This window comes from Anabrus simplex, chromosome 2 (genome assembly GCF_040414725.1).
Source record: "Anabrus simplex isolate iqAnaSimp1 chromosome 2, ASM4041472v1, whole genome shotgun sequence".
Lineage (NCBI taxonomy): Eukaryota > Metazoa > Arthropoda > Insecta > Orthoptera > Tettigoniidae > Anabrus > Anabrus simplex.
Window position 1 is genome coordinate 75,493,847 of NC_090266.1, and position 24,870 is coordinate 75,518,716.

General features: G+C 39.4%; 1 protein-coding gene across 4 annotated transcripts in view; it reads left to right on the forward strand.

Moving 5' to 3' along the window:
* The window catches only part of Gnpat (dihydroxyacetone phosphate acyltransferase), a 358,549-nt gene that overhangs the window by 201,939 nt on the left and 131,740 nt on the right, over positions 1-24,870 (forward strand). The window lies entirely within an intron of this gene.

A 24,870-nucleotide genomic window follows, 5' to 3' on the forward strand; every position in this document is an offset into this window, starting at 1 on the left:
TTAGAAAATGTATTTGTATGGTTGTTAAGTTACGAGACCTGTTCAAAAGATAACGGAACTTTGAAAATACTCTGCAAATATAAAGTCTTAACAGTTTCTGGTAAGTGGCATTGTGTAGGGGTATCCTTCCTACATAAGTGGCCATTTACAGCACATTTCTGAAAGAATTAAAGAGTGTTTGAATTTTGTAATGTAGACATTTTTGTAATTACGAAAGATGGGTAAATATGTTATTCAAAGTAAAGTCTTTTGAAGGCTACAACCTACAACAAATAGTTTACATGGTAGAGAAATGCAGTTGTTTTGAGTCTATTCATTCATCAAGCCATTTTTGATATCTACAAAAGAATGATTGTAAAGGCTATGTTGTTGGGACCAAAACAACTGGCACTCTGTCGGAGCAACATTAGGGTGGGATAAGACTTCCCATCTAAATGCCTCCAAGATTTCCTTCATCGGCTGATGATATGCAGTCTGGCATTTTCATGGAGAAGGAAATCCGGGCTTCACCCATGTTTTTTTGCGAGGTCTCTTTTCTACAATTCATGTGGGGCCCATTTTGCGAGTTATTCCCATGCTTTTTAAACATTTGGTAAAGGTTGACTCATTGGCATGTAGTGTTTCCAACAACTCGTTGAGCATCTGAATCTTCCATTAATGCGTCACCAGGGCGCCGTTTATTCTTCACATGAAAAATAATTTTCTTTGAAACATCAAAACTAATTTTTGCAAGTTATTTCTGATTGAAGATGCTCCCTACAGGTCTCTACTAGGGAATAAAGACTTTCAGCAGCAGATTTCTTGAGATGGAAAAAGAAAAATAATGCTTCTCTAAAATTGTATTCTTTAATTTTTTTTTGTACAAAACCATATACCGTATCTTCAATTTGACAAAAACTTGTGTTCTTTATACTCTAATTGAATCGCACACTGCTTCCTACAGCCTACTCTATGGTACTTGCATGCACAGCAGCAGTCAGTATTGGCATGGTTGACATCGCAGAGTACTGCTCATTACTGGGCAACAAGCTCCCTATGGTTATTACCTGCCTGTTGGCCATGATCATTCAGGCGACAAGTCTATAGGGTCTGACCATGGTTAGCCGGTTCAACTTCCGTTGGTCGAAAACATTTTGCAATCGGAATGTTTAAAGGCAAGGTAGGAGAGGTGGTGGTATACAATTTTTAATTGTGTGCCCAAGTCTGGATTCAGTTCCGAACCTCTCCCCATTGTCCATGTGGATTGAGGGCATATGATGCTGTTTATGTGATTTGTCTGTCAGGTGGGGATGTTAAATCTTGAGCAGAGATGTTGGTGCTATTCGACAGGAGTAGGCTGTGTGCTGGCACCAGTTTTCATCCTCTCCCCATCATTCATTTCATCTCATTAACTCCTCCGATGGGGTTGGCATCAGGAAGGGCATCCAGTCGCAAAAAATCATGAAGATTCATCTCGCTCCATACCCGACTCCATAAAGCACGGATGTCAAACTCTGCACAGTGCCCATGCTAGAAATACGAGTGCATGCGAGCGCAACTCTCTTACCTTCAGTCAGCTTTTACTTCCCCATGTTGCTGACTCAGGGCTGTACAGTGTGCACACCTACCAATGACATGCTCAAGTTACTTGTTCTGGTCTACATGTAATAGTTAAAACATGTCGAGTGAAAGCATAAATTGTAAACAGAAGACATCTAAATACAATGAGGAATGGTTATTCTTTCTTTTCTTAAGCCATGATCATGACAAAGAAGCACAGTGCTTTTTTTTTTTTTTTTTTTTTTTTTTTTTTTTTTGCAAAAAAACGTATCATATGTAAGACATTTAATGTCATTAAGCACTGTGAAGTGTATTTTTCTCATGTCTACAAGGGCATCACAGGAGAGAATAGGGAAACTTTAATAGCCAAATAGAAACATGACAACTTCCTGAAGGCTAGTTATGAACTTACCCATAGAATTGCACTGGGAAATTACCTATTCACTGATAGTGTGTTCATTAAAGAATGTATAGTGCCCACAGTGCAGATTTTGTCTCCTACTGATAGTAATAAATAACGGCTGCATTAATGCAAGTAGGAACTTGGAGCAAGAACGTATAATTTGTTTGCAAGATCTAGGCATAGAAATGAATGATCAAGTTATGTCCAAAAGCAGCCATCTTCCCAGTGTAAGGAAGGTCCGACAGATACTACGAGACAGACAAGTTCGGTCATGGATGAAGCTGCCGCACAAAGGAAAAGGCGTTGGGCTTTTCCAAGAATACACGCCAGGGAACAAATGGATGATAGGAAAACTTAAAACGGTCCACCTTTTCAATACAAAAATGTTATAGTTTATTTATAACATGTATTTGTACTTGGAACTAGTTTCAACGCTGATTTGCGTCATCATCAGCCAAAATGTGGGAATAGGCAAACATGTAGGCATTTATATTACACAAGGCGTTACATTAAACAATACACATCTTACAAGGAGATAAAAACAGGGACGAGTATAGAAACAAATGAATCGTTGAGAAAACAAAAGTTATACATATTAAAAATAACCTTAACCACACATCTTGCAGTGCGAAAGTGTTCTTCTTGAATGATTCCTGAATATAAAATACACGTGCACACATTTCTGAAGAGCCAGCAGGCAGGACAAAGTAAAGTGAAATCTTAAGAGTTCTCATTTTCTATGTTCTGACTAACTAATGAAGTCTCCCTTGAGTTCCTGATAAACATACAAAACAGGAAATTCTCCTTCACTCTCAACAATAGCTATAAAGACCAACTGTAAAATTTCATTTTAAATATTGTGCAGAGACGTGAAAGCATGATTTTGAACATGATATAACTCCTTCATATAACCCAGTTTTTTACACAAGGTGTTACATTAAATAATACACATCTTACGAGGAGATAAAAACAGGGACGAATGTAGAAACACATGCATCGTTGAGAAAGCAAAGTTATACATATTAAAAATAAGCTTAACCACACAACTTGCAATGCGAAAATATTTGCCTTGAATGATTCCTGAATACAAAATGCACGCGCACACACTTCTAAAGAGCCAGCAGGCGGGGAAAAAGTGAGGTTAGTAAGTTAGTCAGAACATAGAAAATGAGAACTCTTAAGGTTTCACTTTACTTTGTCCTGCCTGCTGGCACTTCAGAAATGTGTGCACGTGTATTTTATATTTAGGAATCATTCAAGAAGAACACTTTCGCACTGCAAGATGTGTGGTTAAGGTTATTTTTAATATGTATAACTTTTGTTTTCTCAACGATTCATTTGTTTCTATACTCGTCCCTGTTTTTATCTCCTTGTAAGATGTGTATTGTTTAATGTAACGCCTTGTGTAATATAAATGCCTACATGTTTGCCTATTCCCACATTTTGGCTGATGATGACGCAAATCAGCGTTGAAACTAGTTCCAAGTACAAATACATGTTATAAATAAACTATAACATTTTTGTATTGAAAAGGTGGACCGTTTTAAGTTTTCCTATCATCCTTTCTCAGTTCAATACGGACAAAAATGAAATTCCTAGGTTAAAAAAAAAAAAAAAAAAAAAAAAGGGGAACAAATGGATAAGAAATCACCGAACCTTAACCTGTGCGGAATGAAGAGAGGTCATCAAGATGACAGCAAATGTGTGTACCGTTTGCTCCGTGCCGGGAAGGTCCCAGGACATCACCCTCTGTCGGCATTGCCCCAATGAGCACGAAACTCTTTTCCATATCCTGGGAGCCTGTCCTCACGGGGAGGTATTGAGAAGTTTCCACCATCGTTCAATAAGACACATGATCGCAAACTCGCTGTGAGATCACTGTTTCACGGTGCACGAAGAGGTTTCTGGCCTAGCTACCAATGGGAGTAACAGGTGTATTGACATGATAGCGTCCGGCTCCATGGCTAAGTGGTTAGTGCGCTGACCTTTGGTCACAGGAGTCCCAGGTTAGATTCCCGGCAGGGTCGGAGATTTTAGCCATAATTGGTTAATTTCGCTGGCAAGGGGGTTGGGTGTATGTGTCATCTTCATCATGATTTCATCCTCATCGTGACACACAGGTCGTCTGCAAGCGTCAAATCAAAAGACCTGCGTCTGGTGAACCGAACTTGTCCTCGGACACTCCCGGCACTAGAAGCCATACGCCATTTCATTTCGACATGATAGCCTTTCAGCCAGCTAGCAAGCAAGGTCTAATCTTAGATCCCACAATGCAGTTCGAGTTGCACGTTGACCAGGCCAAAGAGGTGGACGCCGAGAAGAAGTCGACTTACCAGCCAACCGTAAACTACTATAAAGACATATCACTTAGACAACATCTCCGCCCATGGGCTCATGATCGGAGCTTGAAGAACGATCCCTAAATTTCTTGTACAGCTGTGGGATTCTCTTTGTTTCAGTCGGACACGAACTTCACGACATCGCTATCGCCGCGATACGAGTTTCAGTAACCATACTCCACAATCATCTATATAACATTTGAATAACTATACATCATGCCACATTCCAAATTTATTCCTAAGCCTTGTGATTGTTTTTTCTATCTGGCACACTAGCAAACTCACCAAAAACTTAGAAGACAAAATACTCTGCAGTTGACATACTTTGTCCTTATGGCAACCTCCTCATAAGGGATGATGTGTTAATGAATTAATTACAAATAATAAGTCTGTCAGGATTCTCCTTGGCTGAATGGTCAGCGTTGAGGCCTTTGGTTCAGAGAGTCCCGGGTTCGATTCCCGGCCGGGTCGGGGATTTTAACTCTTTCGCTGCGGAAGCCGACTTTTGTCGACTTACTTCCCTATAGCATTCGCTGTGGTAATCGACTTTTGTCAACTTGTACTTTCCTGCTATGGTTTCCGTGTGCTTCTTTGATAAAGGCGCATTTAATAATACAAACATGTATAGTCATGTATTGACTATGTACTAAGCATTGCTTGAAAATGTTGCCGCCAATACTGGACCTATGTTTATTTGTTATCTTTTCACCCGCCCACCCGCCAACATTCCTGCCAGCTGTCTGGCTGATAGCAGGCTTCACTCAGCAGCTATGAGCACGCGGAACAACATTAGTAATGGCAGCGAAGAAATCTTCAATCTTTTAGTGGCCGATTCTGATTCAGACTGTTCAGTAAACTTGGACAATGAAACAAGTGATGATGTGCATAGTGATTGTTCGGAAGAAAGAGCCAACGAGGAAGATCTTCATTTTGTATCGGACTGGCGGGATATTAGTGATGACATACGAATTACAAAAATGAAATTATGTGACAGGCCAATTAGTGCTCCTGACTTCAGAAATTCTGTCATAATGGGACTTCTACGAGAGTATCAGTGCAGTCCGCCAGCGAAACAAGGAAGACCTTCTAATTACATACCTCAAGCGCGCCTGACGGAGAGGCACTTTCTTGGGGAGCAGCAGGACAAGAGTAACAAACCTAATTGTGTTGTTTGTTCCCCATTACCAGCAAAATGTTCAAAGAAAGGAAAGGGACTGTGAAAGAGAAGACAGACAGTATTTTTATGAAAGAATTGCCCAGGACAGCCTGCAATGCGTCCAGTTCCATGTTACGAGATGTATTACAGTAATGTGTGTTTCAAGGTCAAATGTCACTACTAGTTTGCCAAAGTTGAGTTTAAAATGGTGCAATTGTGTTAAAAGTCACTAACCTTAAAAAAATAAAATTTCAGTTCATTTGGAAAATACAAAAAAATTACATTTTTCTGTAAGTGTTCTGTTTAAAAATAGCGCAGCGAAAGAGTTAATTGCCTTTGATTAATTCTTCTGGCCTGGGGACTGGGTGTTTGTGTTTGCCCCAACATTTTCCTCTTCATATTCAGACGACACACTACACTACCAACCACCATAGAAATACACAATAGTGATTACATTCCTCCATATAGGGTTGGTGTCAGGAAAGGCATCCGGCTGTAAAACAGGACCAAACCTACATGTGTGACACAGGTCACACCCGCGATCCCACAGGTGTGGGAAATGCAGTAGGAAAAGAAGAAGATAAGTCTATCAAGAAACAGGAGCTGCGTGAAGCGTTGAGCTAGCAGAAGACACCAGGGTGCAGCTTGAGGATATTTGTAAGAATTTTACAGCTTTCTCAGATACTGCGGATGTTGCGCAGCTGGTTTGTTTTTTGGTCATGGAGTAGACAGTTCACTACAAGTAACTGAAGAGTTCTTAGACTTAATTCCTCATAAGATAACTACAGCTGGGCTCGACATATTTAGTGCTGTTTCTCAGTCTGCTGAAAGATTGGTTCTATTTCGGGATAATCTGTGGTTATTTAACGTCAAAAACTTCATAATGGTCCATATTGAAAAAATATTTACTTTCAAAAGCAGAGGTAACGTTATCCACCTGTTCAATACTACTTACAATGTGTTATTAAAATGTCACATTTTATTATTCCATTTGGTGGGTACCAGTTTCGGCATTATATAATGCCATCATCAGCCCAAGATTTAAGCAGTCAAGGACACTTAATAAAATACATATATATGTACATAGATAGCTAGCAATGATAGTCGCGTTACATCATAAAACATTTGACCACATAATATCTCTAAAAACATATTAAAATTATGAAATTCTGGAATTCTAGATTTAAGATAGGAGTTTTTTGTATCTACAATTCAGTATATTCTTATCACCCAGTAATGTTAATTAACCGGGCGAGTTGGCCGTGCGCGTAGAGGCGCGCGGCTGTGAGCTTGCATCCGGGAGATAGTAGGTTCGAATCCCACTATTGGCAGCCCTGAAGATGGTTTTCCGTGGTTTCCCATTTTCACACCAGGCAAATGCTGGGGCTGTACCTTAATTAAGGCCACGGCCGCTTCCTTCCAACTCCTAGGCCTTTCCTATCCCATCGTCGCCATAAGACCTATCTGTGTCGGTGCGACGTAAAGCCCCTAGCAAATAATTAATGATTTCTATGTATAGAGCTACAGTAGCTGCTAAGTTATGTAAGATGTTTTTTTTTCTTTTTACCATCTATATAGTTAAATGACGATTATTCTATTGCTCTTGAACACCATATAGAGTCCTTGGGAACCTTCTATCTTGTAGGATTGAATCCTATATACATAGTTATCACATTTTAGAGAATTATTGTACAGTATAAAATAGAGAGAAGACCATTATACATTCAATGCAAATAAAAAGTACTTTCTCTTGGTAAAACTCGGTTTCTATTTTATACTGTACAATAATACTCTAAAATGTGATAGCTATGTATATAGGATTCAATTCTACATGATAGAACGTTCCCAAAGACTCTATATGGTGTTCAAGAGCAATAGAATAATCGTCATTTAACTATATAGATGGTAAAAAGAAAAAAGATCTTACATAACTTAGCAGCTACTGTAGCTCTATACATAGAAATCATTAATTAACATTACTGGGTGATAAGAATATACTGAATTGTACATACAAAAAACTCTTATCTTAAATCTAGAATTCCAGAATTTCATAATTTTAATATGTTTTTAGAGATATTATGTGGTCAAATGTTTTATGATGTAACGTGACTATCATTGCTAGCTATCTATGTACATATATATGTATTTTATTAAGTGTCCTTGCCTGCTTAAATCTTGGGCTGATGATGGCATTATATAATGCCGAAACCAGTACCCACCAAATGGAATAATAAAATGTGACATTTTAATGATAACACATTGTAAGTAGTATTGAACAGGTGGATAACCTTACCTCTGTTTTTGAAGATAATCTGTGGTGGCAGACGGTGCTTCCGCTGTGATGGGTGAAAAATTGGGATTCATTGGTCGACTAAAGTCTAAACTATAGTTGAACTACACTCCTTCCTTTGCAGCTGTTCACTGTTTGGTTCACCAGGAGGCCCTTCGTGCAAAATTGCTCAAAATGAGCATTGTTAAAAAGAACTGTGAATTATATTAGTGCTTACGGATTAACCCATTAACGATTTAAAGACCACATGGACTTGATCTACAGCGAGCACTGTCATATACCACACTGCCACCTGGGCGACTGCCCTAAATGCAGATCAGTATTGATTGATTGATTGATTGAAGCAGGGGGAAAATTGTTTGAAGGTTTTTTTTAGTTGCAGCAGCATATCTCTTATTTCTTGGTTGAAAATCAGTAGGTAGTCAAAATGGTTCTTCAGTCTCTCATGTCACTTTCTGTCCTAACCAGATTTCCATTTTCATCTTGAAGTACCTTTATGGTATTCGTTGGTTTCCTTTTACCTCTGATAACATTATGCAGTAGCTTCTTATTGCCTCTGCTGTCCCCCTCCAGTTTCTGAGTGAATATCTTCCATGCCTTGGCCTTTTCTTCTGTAACTGTTCTTTTAACATTTTCACTGCTGAGTTTTGATGACCAGCCGAACCCTCTGGACCTGATTTATTTCAGGAAGAAGCACCTTTACAGATAAATTGTTGGAATGCGCATTATCCCCTTATCCCTGCAGTCCAATATGGGGTCGGGGATGAAGTGAGATTATATTTTACAGCCGGGTGCCCTTCCTGATGCAAACCTCAGTTGAGAAGAAAATAAATATGAAATGAATGATAGTGAATGAAACTGGGTAAGGAAGTGGAAGGAATTGGCTGTGGCTTATGAATAGGAACTGTCCCGGCATTTGCTTGGGAGTGCAAAAGGGAAGCCACAAAAGAAAAAGAAAAAAAAAATTCTCAGGACAGCTGACAGCGGGGTTCGAACCCACTCGCCCGCCGAATGCAGAGCTTGGCTCCATAGCCGTTGCATGTTAATATGCACGGCTACTCCGCTCAGTGATATTATTACTGAAATATAAAGTTGTTGATCCAAGAACTGATATTATCAAAATCATTAACATGTGGTGAGAAAAGAATTTATCTGAGAAGGGGGTGACAATTCCGCATGAGATTCATCATTACTACTTTGTCTCGCACTTTTCTTATAGTTCAATATCGCCACCTAGATATTCTCCATCTTCATTGTCAAAATATAGCTCTCCAGAATCACTATTTATGAGGAAACATTCAATTTCTTTGTCATCATGAATGTATCAAGACACCATGTTGGCTACACATTAGCACCAGATCGCTTTCAAAACACGCGAAATGGAGTGGTATATCTGCCATACAGAACTTTTTTGAGCATTTACACGGAATTTCAAAACATGACACTATATCCCGTTCATATATGAGATCGGTGAGGTACATCCTATGCCAAAACGTATATATATGGGTTTGCCGGATGAGGCACGGCATTCAATAACCTATATATGAGGTGCCTGGTATCAAACATGGACAAAAGCCATTTCGTTAATTGTTCAGTAGAGCCATATTTTTGTTTCTGTATGTTAACCGACCGATACGAGTGTGAAAATTTTTGTGTGCCATATTGCCAGCCCTATGAACAAGAAAACCATGGTCGACACTTAAGAATTTCATTCTAAGGCAATGTAAAACACGTTTAAATATGACGATGTCCATTTTTTAAACTAAGATTGGCTTTTGTCCATTTTTTATACAAACATCCATGTAATTGTCCACTTTTGAAACAAACTATCTCTATATTGGGAATCAAAGTTGCAGGATGACACGAAAGTAAACCTCTGTTTTAAAAGAAATATAATGAAAATATGAAAGAAATAAGGTTATTCTTATACTTTGCTAACAATTTTAACATTCATTTCAGTTCTTGATTCACTGTATTTCTTCAAAACAATCACATTCATAATCATTAACAGCTTGTTCATTTTCAATACCGTACAGCTGTTCTTATTATTGACTTCGACATGCCACTTAAGAGAAGCATTTAATTTCCTCTCTCTTCCAAAGCGCTTACCTCGTAAATTATCAACATCTTGAAGTTTCTGTAGGTTTGCATTCATGCCAATTATCAATGCATAAAGGATTCAAAACATTAGACTTGCTTGTCCTGCCTTTCTGATCTTGCGTTCAATACCTGTGTCCAAACAGTAGCCTACCTCACTTTTAACTACAAAATTACCTCTTTTCGTGCAACTGAGTACAGTTTCTCTACACTGTGAAATCTTGATATGAAGTTGACTAGCAAATTTCAGATAAATCTGCGCTTGTCTTTCCAATTCATTGGTTCCCTGGTTTGTCCAATCACTGTCACTGTGCCGAACTTTTTGAACAGCTCATCATATCCATCTGGACTTATTATGGTTGTCATCTTCTTCAGGTCTTTCTCAATGAATCCAAAAATCCTATATGAGGGCAAATATGAGTGTCCAATTGGAGATAATTGGAAATACCAGTTCTAATTTCTTTGCCTCATTCTCCAGCCACGTATAAACAGACACATTGTCAGGGCGCAGTTTGCTTTGAGAGGTGCCTGTTACAACAGACAGATTGAAACAGTAAAGTTTTCTGGAATAATAAGCCGTCTGATCACTTAATTTGGACAAAACAAGGTTCTTTTGGCAATCATAGGACATAAAAAACAGTTAAATGTAGCAAAGGCTTTTCAGTCTGTCAAACACATAGCAAATATAATGTAAATTAAAACACTAAAAGCATATCATAAAACACACACTAACATACAAAGAATGACATGTTTCGTTCTACAAGAACATCCTCAGATTCTATCAAATCACTTAAAATAAGCTTATATATGTACAGTATTGTTTACGTAGCGTAAACTTGTCAAAGATAGAGAGAAAAGTGATAACATGAAACAGTAATGACAAAAAATAAATTATATACAATTATAATATAGTGAAAAACTTACGTATTTATCTAGACTGCCGATGTTAAGTCTAGATAAATACGTAAGTTTTTCACTATATTATAATTGTATATAATTTATTTTTTGTCATTACTGTTTCATGTTATCACTTTTCTCTCTATCTTTGACAAGTTTACGCTACGTAAACAATACTGTACATATATAAGCTTATTTTAAGTGATTTGATAGAATCTGAGGATGTTCTTGTAGAACGAAACATGTCATTCTTTGTATGTTAGTGTGTGTTTTATGATATGCTTTTAGTGTTTTAATTTACATTATATTTGCTATGTGTTTGACAGACTGAAAAGCCTTTGCTACATTTAACTAAGTCAACACTGGAAAACATGGCTTCATTTTTAACAAATAAAAAACAGTCCTCCTTTTTTTCCTTCAGATGTCAATAAAAATTCTCTGCTTGTTTTTTGTGGATAGTCTTCTTCAAAATTAAGGTTGATCTTTCCTGTTCTTCTTTTTTAAACTTAAAACATTGCTCTAGTTCCAAGCATGTAGTGCAGTCATCTGTGCCTGGAGAAGAATACCCTGAATTGAACCTGGTATTAACAATGTCCCGAAAGTAGGCTTTCTTTACTTGCAGTTCCATTTCTCTATCTTCACTATACATACGGTACGCAAGTTCAGGAGGACACTCCGAAACATTGTCTTCCATATTAAATGAAAATATTTTCCCAAATATTTATTTTATATAAGTAAAACGCTGAAAAGATCATGAACACTAAACTTCCAAGCATGCACAGACAAGAGAATGTAAACAAACTGTCACCATGACAGTTTGATGTCACTTACAGCAATCTGATTGCCTGAAACGGGCATGTTCGTTTTTGGTAGAAACTACGTTTGGAGGTGTCCGATTATGAAAGAAACTGCATATTTCTATGTTAAAAATAAAGTACAAATGCTCGTTTATGCAAGACACGAGCCACTAATTCAGAGAGAGCATTACAAATACTATAATGATCGACCTTAACTCAATTTTGATATAGGTGGCGCATGTCCATGTTTGATACTAGGCACCCCATATATAGATTTGGCGTTGAATGGGTTAACGTTCATTTTCTTGTTTTGGTATATTTGTTCGAGGTTTCTGATCTTTGCCTCATCTCTAGTAAGATCTGGTTTATTTTTCTTCCAATCCTTTTCTTTTTGCAAGAGATTTCTTTCCCTGATTGCTGCTCTCACTCTTTCAATCCACCAACGTGTTTCCTTCTCTCTTGTTTTCATAGTTGTCTATCCACAAACTTCAGTTGCTTCCTTAACCAATGTGTCCATTCTGCCTCTCTATTTCTCCTTTCAACACTTGGTAACAAGGTTTCTGTCCGGTTCTGATACTCAGTTCTCTTATCTGTTTTCTGGAGTCCCCATACTTTGATTTTTGGCATTTTCCTGTTCTGTGAAATGAAATGGCGTATGGCTTTTAGTGCCGGGAGTGTCCAAAGACATGTTTGGCTCGCCAGGTGCAGGTCTTTTGATTTGATGCCCTTAGGCGACCTGTGCGTCGTGATGATGATGAAGACAACGCCCCCCCCCAGCCCCCGTGTCAGCAAAATTAACCACTGATGGTTAAAATTTCTGATCCTGCTGGGAATTGAACCCAGGACCCCTGTGACCAAAGGCCAGCACGCTATCCATTTAGCCATTGATCCTGTTCTGTACTTATTGCACATAGAAGTTTCTCAGGCCCACTACTAATAGATGGTGGTCACTGTTGAGGCTCTCGCTGGGTATTACTCTGACATCTGTTACCATTCTACTCCTTTCTTCATCTGCGATGACGTAATCAGTTACAGCCTTTTGTAGTCCATCCCAGCTGTATTGTGCCTGTTTCTACCATCAAGGTAATTTGCCCCAGACTAGTCAGCCACTCCCAGCAGTGCTCAGTTTGAACTATGATAAAATAATTCCCATAAAATACATGCATCGTGGATTGATGGGGAACATATAACTAATATGGACATGGTGAGGCCAACTAAAAGCTACAAATAAAGCAAGGCGAAGCAGAACGTTAGTTTTTGGAGAAAAATCTGTTTATTAAAATAAACAAGAAAAATATTTTTTTAAATAGCAAAAAGTATCAAATGATCCAAATTTTTACAGATTCAGAATTTTTCTTGCAGCTTGATAAATTCCATGTTGAGAGCCAAAAATATATTACAAATATACAATGCATGCCGACACACAAACTTAACAAATCAAATCTTGAAGTTTCATTAATTTTTCGCCTTGGGCTTGCATGCTCGCACCACGCTCCTGGCTTTACTTTCTGTTAACACTTTGAACTGTAGATGAGTACTTTCCCATTTCTGCACACTTGACATTTCAGCAGGGGTCCCTAACCTTAAGAAAAGATGTGATTTAATGCGCAAACGGGAGACACAAACTAATCTAACTGTACAGTATGAACACGCTGAGTAGCAAAACATCCTACGCACAAATATACACACCCTGAATCATGAGCAGTCTCATGATCACAACAAAATGCAGTGGATCAGAACCACACACTACAAAATCACATAAATGGCAAATATACACAATCAAAGACACAAAAACATGATGTCATATTTTCCAGGGCTCACCAAGAAAGCATGCAGAATTCATGCAACTCTTATTCACTCAAAGCCTCGACGAGAAGTATAAGGAAACATAGTTTTACACTTTAAGCAACACATACTATTCAATATAGGTTCCTGAAATAAATTATATGACACAAAATCGGTGGACTTCATAATGATACGCACAAATCAACGTGGATTCCTGAAATAAATTACATGACACAAATTCATAAAATTAACAGAGTAGGCTTTAACTTTGAACACATAATTCAACATTGGTTCTGAAATAGATTGCGTGACACAAAAATATACCTCAGCGTGATTATATCACAAAAGAAAATCCAAACTAAATGTTGCAATATAAAAATTTCGTCTACTGCAACAACCGTAGTGACATGGACAAAGAAATCAATCAGGAAGTATAGGCCGCTAAAATAAAACTCTCCTCGGTAGTCACACTTCTCACCAACACACGGTGGAATGACTCGAGCGGAGATTCAGTCTCCCAAAATAAAGCAGCAAAACATAAAAAATAAAAACACACAGGGTCCAACCCTTAACACACGCTGCTCAACAGCCTAACCGAGGCAAGTCACACTATCATAAAATGCAGGCCTTTCAAACGAGGAACGCATCCTCTTACTGAAAATTACACTAAGCCACATCACTTGTCCTAAAGTTGCCAAAACTGAGTAAGTATATGAAATAACGTCGTCTAACATTCGCTCGCATGAAAAGAAACAAGACCACGCTGGTCACAAATCAAAGCATTGGCGCTCGTGAAGTTAAACCTGAATAATACAGTGGCCAACTCTGTAATAGTATCATAATCTGAAACTAAGAAATTGCCATATAGACAATCGTTCATGTCTGAACATCTGAAAGTTACTGGAATGTCTTATCCTCACAACATAAGAAACTTGCATGAATAATAATAATAATAATAATAATAATAATAATAATAATAATAATAATAATAATAATAATATATTACAGAAAAATTTATTCTAATATTCAGAACTCGAAATACGAAACTCGGTTCGCGGAACTCGTGAATCAAACGCTAATTTAACACTAATTACTAATTCAAATAGTCATGAAGATGTCTCTATAAAAAATTTTGGATCCAAACTCCATCATCTCACACATACTCATTCACGCATCATGTAAGAAATCCCAGAAAACGTGATGGCAGGTTTCCGTACACTTTGAGCTCCCATTCAGAATACTTGAATCTAGTTCTTCCTGACTTTAAAATTGAATCCTTATTTACATTTACATTTAAGCCCCAAGATGTATACTGCGTCTCAAACATCAAAGCAAAACAAATCAAAATAATTGAGGCTAAAATAAGAAACTTCGGGAGATAGCAGGTTCGAACCCCACTGTCGGCAGCCCCCGAAAATGGTTTTCCGTGGTTTCCCATTTTCACAACAGGCAAATGCTGGGGCTGTACCTTAATTAAGGCCACGGCCGTTTCCTTCCCACTCCTAGCCCTTCCCTGTCCCAGCGTCGCCATAAGACCTATCTGTGTCGGTGCGACGCAAAAAGAAAAAAAAGAGAAACAGACTCGTAAAAAGATGTTAACCGCTCAGCCAATAAATCTGAATAAAAATATAAGAAAGCAAGCTGCGACCGTATGCAATCGGTCCACATTTATGTTACAATCATATTTACATTTACAAGCTTCCTAACCTTAACTTTAAATAGGACATAGTCCTTCCAAACAAAAGCTAAATGTACTGAAATGAAATATCAAAGTAACCTATCCCCTTTTGCAACATTAAAAAACGTTCACACTCACATAATTACATTGAAAATTCTGTACTCATCTGTTTCGTTGACTTATCGCTGCCTACCTTCGGGACAGCCGGCACTCCATCGTTTTAGTCAGCCATATCAAAAGTGGTGCCTTTGGTAAAGAACTGGGTCAGCCCTTGGGTCTCCATCCTCCTATCGTTGAAGTGGTGATCTCGTAGTCTCCGCCGCTGCTTCTGGATGTTGTTCTTAAAACATCCCCTCGTCCACAATGTAGAAAACTGGGTCAACATTAAACCAGCCAGTTACTAGAATACTACGACCGGGTACTTTCCACTGACCGTGAGAAAACCAGTTCCGTTCAGGCGTGGAACAACTCTCTTATCTACCCCGTTACTAGGTCAAATATTTCCCATTTAAATGCAGGATTGGAAATTACTGAATTTGATGTCCTCGTAAAATGTGTTTTCACTGGCAAGCTACTAAACATTGAATGACTATCTGGAAACTGTTCTTCCCTCCGGAAATCGAAAAATAAAACCATTCTCAAAAGTTTAACATCTTGAATAATTGAAATGCAGACTGAGCGTCTTAAACCCAAGTTCAAGTCCCCAGACATAAGTTCTGATGCGCATTTGCATAAATAAGACTTCTGTCGATGTTACTTGCACAGAATCTCGCCGAATAATATGGTAGCTAGCCCACGCACTAATCGCTTTTATTAATTCCTCCTCTAGTACGCTGTTGTATCCTCGATCGGGGCCATCACTCGTATAGACCAGTGCCTAGCCAAAATGACAGTGACGCTATCATATCGTTGGTCCAGCACATCACACTCGTGATGCTTACTTGAAACGTATATTTCCAGCTCCTGTAGCCTCTTGCTGGGCCTACAAAATGTTTTCCGTTGGTCTGGCCGTTGGAGTTCTATTGCTTCCTTGTTCTGCTTTGTGTACATCATGTTGAAATTCCTCCTTCTGAACTTAGCTGGTGAGCAAACAGACCTGGGCTCCAAGCTTCCTGTAGGAATTGCAACATGTACTGCTGAATGTAGATGTTCCCTGTCAGTTACTAGTACTCAATAAGAATGAAAATTTCTCTGTACTTTCAAATAAATGACTGATTAATTAAATGAGCACGTCAATAAGGGCTCAGTATCCTTTTATGGCTCTGTCTCTTCTTGGAACCAACTGTTTTTCACCACCAACCCATTCCTCATACAGAAGTCAAGGAGATGTTCACCTCCTTTATTTATTCCACTGTATCCATGATGTTCTCATGTCCTGTTCTATCTGTCCCAATCTGTGCATTCAGATCTCCTATAGTGATTACTCTCTCTCTCTTTACTAATAACTTTTCCAAATCATCAAGAAACTGGTTCGTATCCTCTTGACAACATCCAGTTTGAGGTGCATACACCTGTACCATAGTTGGTTTTTCTTTCCCTAAATGCACAGCCACCTTTAATATTCTCCTTCTTGATCCTTACTCATGATGAAACCAACACCATTCCTCGTCTCTTTGTCATTTCCATGCCAATAGAGTGTATACTGTTTTCTTAATTTCTTCATTCCTTTCCATCTGAACTAAGAGACATCCACTGCATCTAATCGACAGTGATGATGACACCCGTCATTCTGACCTTCCATCACCTAGTTGTACTATTCAGAAAACAGATACTGATCAGTAGGTCAAGTGCCCACAAGACCTAAAGATATATGAACTTCACTTTAGTTTGTAATTTCATATTTTCATCATCATGAAATTCGCCAGCCAGTTTTCTTTTCTTTGCATCCACTCCTTTACTAAATACGAGGAAGTTACTTATTCAGAGTTTAATTCTGCTCATCTTCGATTATGGTGATGTAATATACAGTAGTGCTAAAGTTCAGCGGGCTTATAATACAAGGGCCATCCGGGAAGTAGTGCCCGTTAGCGCCGCATGAAGTGCTGACGACTCGGGTAGCCGCTGGGCAAGGTCAGACCGCGTCAGTGACTTGTCTGCCTGCTCTGTGCAAGGTTGCATGACGCTAGCATTGCCTGTGTTGTGTCTGTGATCGTTTAAAATGTTTAAACAAATTGAGAACCCCGCCAGTTGTGAAGTGAGGGCCGTGATTAAATTTCTTAATGCACAAATCGTTCGACCTTGTGATATTCATCGTCAGTTAATGGAGGTGTATGGAGACAATGTTATGGATGAGTCGTCTGTTTGGCGCTGGTGTTGCAACTTCAACCTGGGGAGGGGGAATACACACGATGAGAGGAGCGTTCAGGGAGACCATCTGTCATTACAGACCAACTGCTGAGCGCAGTAGACGAATGCGTGAGGAACAATCGGCGCGTCACAATTGATGAACTCTGTGAACATTTTCCTAATGTGTCTCGAGCAATTGTTCATGAAATTGTCAAAGATCATCTGCATTATTCAAAAATCTGTGCAAGGTGGGTCCCTTGCATGCTTACAGAGGAGCACAAAACAAGCGTATGGCTGCAGCACTGACGTTTCTGGGACGTTATTCCGATGAAGGAAACTTTTTCCTGACTCACATCATTACTGGGGACGAAACATGGGTTTGTTATGCATCACCTGAGAGTAAACGACAGTCAGTGGAGTGGCATCATGCTCATTCTCCAGCCAAACCAAAAAAATTCAAGACAGTTCTATCCACCAGGAAACTCATGGCAAATGTTTTCTGGGATCGCCAAGGTGTACTGCTCATTGATTTTTTGGCCCGTGGAGACACAATTAATGCTAATGCGTATTGTGAAACATTAAAGAAATTACGGCGGGCAATTCAAAATCGACGGCGAGGTCTATTGTCTGCAGGCGTCATTCTCCTTCATGACAATGCCAGGCCTCGTGCAGCTGCAATAACACAACAACTTTTGCAGCAATTCATGTGGGAAACCTTCGACCATTCCCCGTATAGTTCGGACTTGGCCCCTTCGGATTTTCATCTCTTTACAAAGCTTAAAGACTTTCTGGTGGGAAAAAGATTTGACAGCGATGAAGAACTTAAACGAGCCGTGACTACGTATCTCAATGCACTGGTGGCGGAGAACTATGACGCTGGAATACAAAAACTCGTCCCATGTTATGACAAATGCCTAAATTTGCTTGGAGATTATGTGGAGAAGTAGTGTGAAGTATGCTCTTTTCAATAAAAATGTGTATATTTGTTCATATTTACTCATGTGTCTTTATTGCGCAAACGGGTACCACTTTCTGGGTGGCCTTTGTACATGCATATGTTTTATATTTAACCCTTAGCCCTCCCTTTTTTTTTTTTTTTTTTTTTTTGAACACTCTTGCCTCTCCAGCTCCATTTAAGAATCTGCTTGCAGAGGGATAAGTGACAGCACAAAAATATTGATAGCATATTTATAAAAATCAACTAAATCAAACACAAAATAAATATAATACAAGTACAGTACAGTATTCAGGTGCAATGTTCAGCATTTTCAAACCTGAAATTATCTCAGACAGTCACTTTATTTCTGTAATAGTGCATCGTGTGGAACTTCCCAAAACACTCGCCAGGATGTAATCCAGGCTTTTTTCTACAAGTATTGCTGAGAAACACAGTCTCCTGCCATAATTCAGGCTTACTGTTCATTGCCATATTTAGAATTATGCCTAAAAATGCTTTGAATTCAGGAAGGTTAACATCTATCCACAACCTCCTAATAGACTCGCGTGTGAGGAGCGTAACCTTTTGAATGTTTACACTAACATACCGGTTAGTTTGCATACAGTTTCCAACAATAACTCGTCAATCATGAATAATTGGAAAAAGTCATGTTCACTCAACCTTGCGGTGGTTCATAACCTGACGTACCTGTGAATGGGCTTTTGAAGTCCAAGTCATTGTCACAGTATTTCCTCCAGCCATCAGTAGAGGCTCCAGCACTGCCATTTAGCGTAATTTTCTCATTATCGGGATTTTCACTTCTCAACTCACCAACACGATATGGTTCTGCAATATCTTCCTCACCACTTAATTTGAAAATCACTCTCACTATAGCTGAAATCGTCATTTTAACCTAAATGTCCGGCTATTTCTTTCTCATACTGCTCGAACGACTCCATGTTGCAAAGCAATGCCTGTTTGCAAACTCACATGGTCTACAAAGAATGCACACAGAGCCTGATTTCAAAGAGGTTATAGCTATACATGGCTTCAAATTGTCATCGAAGGATGGTAGTAGCTTACTGTACCTGTAATTTATGCACGTGTAAACCGACAAAGGAGTTATGTAGGGAAGAAAATCATGTCGGGCATCGCCCGACATAGGATCTATGCGGGATATTCTCGTCAGGCATGCTAAAGGGTAATGTGCCTGGGTATTGACATATATCACCTCTATCTTGGTTATATTTAGCAGAGAGAGAGAATCATCACTTGGTCTCACTTGTCTTCAACAGTCTCCATACAGTACACCAAGTTAATGGGCAACGGGCCTCAAATACTTGCATTCCCAATCAGTATTCCTACACAGTCTTCCCTGCTGAGCTTTCCAGTTTACCGCACAAGAAGTTAATTCATTCATACCTGCAACCATATTCTCCTTCAGGCTGTAATGAGTGACATACATAGTAGAAATGTATTTAGAAATAGATGTAAATGATACATAAACCGAACCAAACCCCATGGTGCAACAGCCCCGAAAGCCATAGCCTGCCAAGCGATCACTGCTCAGCCTGAAGGATTGCAGATTACGACGTGTCGTGTGGTCAGCATGGCAAATGCTCATGGCTATTATTCTTGGCTTTCTAGACCGGGACCGCCACCTCGCCGTCAGATAACTCCTCAGTTGTAATCACGTAGGCTGAGTGGACCTCAAACCAGCCCTCAGATCCAGGTAAATATCCCTGACCTGCCCAGGAATCGAACTCAGGTCCTCAGGGCTGGAGGCAGGCACACTACCCTTACACCAGGGGGCCGGCAATTGGTACACAAACTTAAGAAATTAGTGGGTAATGTAATGTTTCCTCAGTTACTCTCAGAAATGTATCTTTCGGTTACAACTATTATTTAAGTTTGAATTCCTAATTAATTATATATAATTAGGAACCATAAGACTCTGTAGTTTGTACAATGTAGCACACATATGGTCTGTCGTAAAAGCAGGCTTCATAGCCTGAGACATGGCATATAAAATAACTCAGTAGAGAAATAAATAAAGCAAAATCCCTTTTGGAAGCCAAGCACTGTATTTCTGAGGAATTTTCTTGAATGCTTCTGTTAGATTTATAAAAACATTAACACTACTCTCCTTTCATCTTGCATACAGTAGAACCCCGCTTAACCAAACTTTGCTTAAAAGAAACCCGGCTTAACAAAAATGGTCTGGCAAAATTGTATTTTAATATTTCGCTTTTACCCTCTCGTTCTTAGCCATCGATATTGGTAATTCTCTTGCTATATGTGCTGAAAGCTACTATGCAAACCCTATTTTTTTATCATGTATTTTGCGAGAATGCATATGTAGCGTAAAGCAAAACAGTTTCTTACACACTAGTTCGTTCCATTGTACATTTTTTCTTGAGCAAGCAGGAATAATAATTATTATTACAGTGTTTTTTTTTTTTACATCGTTATGCCCTACTCAGGAGCACGGTTGAACTTGCTTGGCTGATGTGTTGGCCTTCTTTTCCTCCCAAAATCTTTTCATCCTCTCGCTGAGCTTCTTCCTTCATTCTTCTGTCCAAGTTCTAGTAGCTCTGGTGTTGGGTTTGTCTTCAAGTGGTGATTGTCGATTTTGGTTCTGAATTTACATCTGTCCTGTACAATGTCTTCTGAGATGTTGATTTCCTGAAGATCTGTTTCAATTTCACGAAGCCAGCTAGTAGTATAATTGGACAGTTCGGCGGCCGCCTCCGCCTCCTGCGGGAAATTTGATTTTTGGCGCGAGATTTGAATTTGTAAACAAAGCCACGTGCCTTTTGACAGCTGTCATCGACAACAACGCATCGCTAACCTCACTGCTGCGATCTTGACGGGCCTAAACTTCAGTGGTACCAACTTAACCTAACTAGCGCGAGATTTGAATCGGTAAACAAATCCACGTGCTTTTTGACAGCCACGTGCTTTTTGACAGACAACAACGCATCGCTAACCTCAGTACTGCCATCTTGACGGGCCTAAACCTCAGTAGTACCAACTTAACCTAACTAGCGCGAGATTTGAATCGGTAAACAAATCCACGTGCTTTTTGACATACAACAATGCATCGCTAACCTCAGTACTACCATCTTGACGGGCCTAAACCTTAGTGCTACCAACTTAACCTTACTAGCGCGAGATTTGAATCGGTAAACAAATCCACGTGCTTTTTTGACAGCTGACATCCGCCCTCTTTAATCAACAGAGCACAGTGCTGCCCTCTTTAGCTACATATCTTTGAAATCCGCCATCTTTAATCAAGAGAACACCGTGCTGCACTCTATGTGGTGGCGGCAAATTCCACATGCTTTACAAAGCCACGTGCTTTTTTGACAGCTGTCATACGCCATCTTTAATCAAGAGAGCGCCGTGCTGCACTCTATGTGGTGGCGGCAAATTCGAAGTGCTTTACAAACTCACGTGCTTTTGTCATCCGCCATCTTTAATCAAGAGAGGACCGTGCTGTTATCATGCGGGCAATTTCGTTAGCTGTCATGTGCCATCTTCAAACTAGAGAACACCGTGCTGCCCTCATGCGGGCAATTTCATCAGCTGTCATCCGCCATCTTTAATCAACAGAGCACCGTGCTGCTATCATGCGGGCAATTTCGTTAGCTGTCATCCGCCATCTTTAAACTAGAGAACACCGTGCTACCCTCATGCAGGCAATATCGTCAGCTGTCATCCGCCATCTTTAATCAACAGAGCACCGTGCTGCTATCATGCGGGCAATTTCGTTAGCTGTCATCCGCCATCTTTAATCTACAGAGCACCGTGCCGCACTCTTGCGATCACCATCTTTAATCTACAGAGCGCGGCGCTGCACTCTGTGGTGGTGGACAATTTAAAAAGCTGCCAAGAGAGCATCGTGTTAGCATCTTTATTCTTTGACATTTGGTGGCGGCAAATTCCAAATGCGCCATCTGAGAGCACCGTGCTGCGCTCTAAATCATAGTATTGGACAATTTAAAAGAAGCGATTACGTATATAATCGAACAAAGTACTAGATACAACATATGATCAGAACATTGGTTGGGGGTATACCTTTGTTCTAAGAGAAAAGAAGACTACAGTTTTGAATAGCTTGCGTAAGATAGCTATTGTTTGCTTAGCATAACTTGCACCTAACATGCTTGTTGTTACATCAGGAAAGGTAACTGGCTAAATCCTGGTCTTTCAGCGCTAGGAAGGTCATCTAGCTGTAAAACAATAGTTCAAGAAACTGTGATTTAAAATCCAGCTGTAAAAAAACAGATTCTTGTGTCAGGAAGGGCATCCGGCCGTAAAATAAGTTCTTTCAACTTGAAATCTCATGTTAGGAAGGGGCAACCGGTTGTAAAAACAGGAGAGAAGCAGCTAGCTGCTTCCTAGTGCATTACAGGTGTTATGCCTTACGAGTAGCTATGTACTAGCACCTGGTTTCGAATAAGCAGACTCTAGAACGAGAAAAAATATCTGGGATGTGTTTTTGAAGCATGCCTACACACACACGCACGCGCGCGCAAGCTGCATCCGGCTAGCAAGCTCCTACCTGGAATGTGTTTGCCTCAGCGGAGTACAAAGTCCACTGCATGCGTACAGTTCGCATTAAAATTATTAGCAGCTTGTCGAGCTGAGCTCAAACCTTCCTGTTTAATCGTAGTACAAATACGTCTGCTTGTAGAACTTGTATATTTCGGTACCTCAGCGTTTCGTGTTGTTTTCAAAGGTCGCTAACAGGTAGGGGATACTGTGGATGTAGGCTTAGCTTAGTAAAACTCACGATAATGTCTGACCTCTATAGGTTGAAACTTGGTTTCTTCCGAACATTGCAACTTTAGTCTATTGATAAATAGTTGTTCTCTTCAATCCTCATGCTATAGAAGAGGTTAATCTTATAATTTCAAACTTACAACCATGTCCGACTTCTATAGGTTGAAACTGGGTTTCTTCCGAACATAGTAACATTTAGCTCATTTCTATTGATAAACAGTTGTTCTCTTCAATCCGCATGCTATAGAAGAGGTTAACCTTATAATTTCAGACTTACAACAATGTCTGACCTCTATAAGTTGAATTTGGGTTTCTTCCGAACATTGCAACTTTAAGCTAATCTCTATTGATAAATAGTTGTTCTCTTAAATCCTCATGCTATAGAAGAGGTTAATGTTATAATTTCAAACTCACAACCATGTCTGACCTCTATAGGTTGAAACTTGGTTTCTTCCGAACATCGCAAATTTAGACTATTGATAAATAGTTGTTCTCTTCAATTCTTATGCTATAGAAGAGGTTAATCTCATAATTTGAAACTCACAACTATGTCTGACCTCTATAGGTTGAAACTGGGTTTCTTCCGAACATAGCAGCTCTAGGCTTGCTGACTTGTCCTTTCGTATCGTATTATTACATCTGCTTTTACGCTAGCTAATAAAGGTCTTTAATTTAATAATAGCTAGGTTAGCTGTTAACGAACCAAGTAACTTTTACAACCTTCATTGTATTTAGCATTTTACGATAGGAGAATTAGAAGGTGTAGACAAGGAAGAGGATAATCTCATGATTTCAAACTCACAACCATGTCCGACCTCTATAGGTTAAAACCTGGTTTCTTCTGAACATCGAAACTCTAGGCAAGCTGACTCGCGCTCTTGTTTTTAGCACTCTGGGATTAGAAGGTGTAGATATGGTAGAGGTTAATCTTGTAACTTCAAACTTACAACCTTGTCTGACCTCTATAGGTTGAAACTTGGATTTTTTCCCAAACATTGCAATCGCGCGCGCTGACCTTCCCAGGTTCGATCTGCTGTAGAACTCCTCGGCATTAACAGTAGGTTCGATCCTGGCTTAGTGCTTAAATACGTCAGCCTGCAGAACTCAGCGTAAGGCCCTCAGGAGAGCTCTTGTTGCATAAACATTTAGTTCCAACTGTACTGCAGTTGTCAGCGACACTGATATCCGCTTCGTAACAAGCAGCATATTTACTCGCTGCAGTCTGCGTGAAGCGTTCACAGTTCTTTGTGTGTGTTTATTACGTGTACATCCCCGTCTAAGTACTGTCTGCTGTGAATATTATTCTTCAGCCTTCAACTTAAGGTAAGCCTGAACAGTTAGTTAGTGTTTGCAAAGCAACTTCTACGCTAGGTAATAAACATCTACATTCATATATTTTTGTTCTTTTTAGGTACAGCTAGAATATTATCGTTCGAGTTATAGGCTTGAAAGTACGCATTTTATTCATCCGAGTAACAGTCTGCAGCGCGAACATTTTAAGGTATGTTTCGAACTTTGAGTTGTACGTTTTTAAAGATAGCTAGGCTAGCTGAAGTACCCCTTTATATTCCTACACTACATTTATATATGTTTGTTCTTTTTTAGGTACAACTAGAATATTATCGTTCGAGTTACAGGCTTGAACGTACGAATTTTATTTATCCAAGTAACAGTCTGCAGCGCGTGCATTTTAAGGTATGTTTCGAACTTTTAGTTGTACGTTTATAAAGATAGCTAGGCTAGCTGACATACCCTACACTACATTCATATATGTTTGTTCTTTTTAGGTACGACTAGAATATTATCGCTCGAGTTACAGGCTTGAACGCACGCATTTTATTCATCTGAGAAACAGTTTGCAGCGCGTACATTTTAAGG